Source organism: Geospiza fortis, unplaced genomic scaffold, assembly GCF_000277835.1.
Source record: "Geospiza fortis unplaced genomic scaffold, GeoFor_1.0 scaffold55, whole genome shotgun sequence".
NCBI classification, from domain to species: Eukaryota; Metazoa; Chordata; class Aves; order Passeriformes; family Thraupidae; genus Geospiza; species Geospiza fortis.
Genome location: NW_005054308.1, coordinates 10,400,490 through 10,401,590, shown reverse-complemented (window position 1 = coordinate 10,401,590; position 1,101 = coordinate 10,400,490).

Here is a 1,101-nt window from a genome sequence, read left to right as displayed (position 1 = left end):
CAGGCAGGATTTTTTTTTTATCAGTTGCATGGCCAGGGCTGCCAAGGTTGTATTTTTCCACTGAACAAGCTCTGCTTTGCTTTGAAGGTGAAAGTTTGTTCCACCCTTTACTGCAGGTGTAAAAAGGCTCACGTATTCAGAGACAGCCTTGCATATTTAACCAGGACAGCAATGGCAGGTTCGAGGTGCCAAGGGATTTTCCATGGACAAAGGGGTTTTGCAGGATTTGCAGCACGGGGCAGGTTTGGGGGAGGACATTCACTTTGAGGTTCGGGTACACTTCAGGAAAATGTGAGTTTCTAACTTCACTTCTCAGTGCCCAGGGATGTCTCCTCTTTTAGCTGCTCCATTTTTCCCCTCCCTCGGTGTCAGGTTGAAAGTCGGTGAGGGCTGACGTGCGGTGCTGACGACAGAGCTGCTGCTTCGGAGGGGCAGCTCACATGGAAAAGCTTCAGAGGCACCAGGGCCTCATCCCATCCTCCAAGGGCACCTTCTCCCAGGAGAGCAGGCCTGGATTTTAGCACCATTAACACCCCAGGTAACTTGCAGGATAGCAGCAGGAGTTTGGGGTGCTTTGCTCATCTTGCCCTGTGACAAGAGCACAGCTGCTTTATGCTCACAAAAACCTTCTGTGTACACTCAAGATCACAGCTCCTTAAATCCCTTGATTTTACACTCACAACCTGGCCCAGCAAAACCATTTTTGATGGTGCAAAAGCTGGATTTGACTCCTTGAATATCAGATATGCAGGAACTGCTGGCTCCCTTCTGGAGTGAGTACGGGAAACCCAGACCCCTGCTGTTCCCTCAGCATCCCTCTCCCTGATCCAGCATTACCCTGCCTAGGAAATCAAGCTTCCAGCTGCATCCCAGAGCTTCCCTGGGAAGGGGATGTCACAGCAGGGATGCTGTGCTGCCCCACAGAGCCCATGAGAGGTGCAGATCTGCCCCAGGAACCCTTTGCTGCCCATCATCCTGCCCCTGCCCAGAGGTGCTGCTGGAGCTCCCCTGCCTGGCTTTGGCTGTGCTACATCAACTCTCCTCATTGCCTCAACAGAAACACCAGACCCAAGTCACTCTAGTGATAATCTCCAGCAGGAA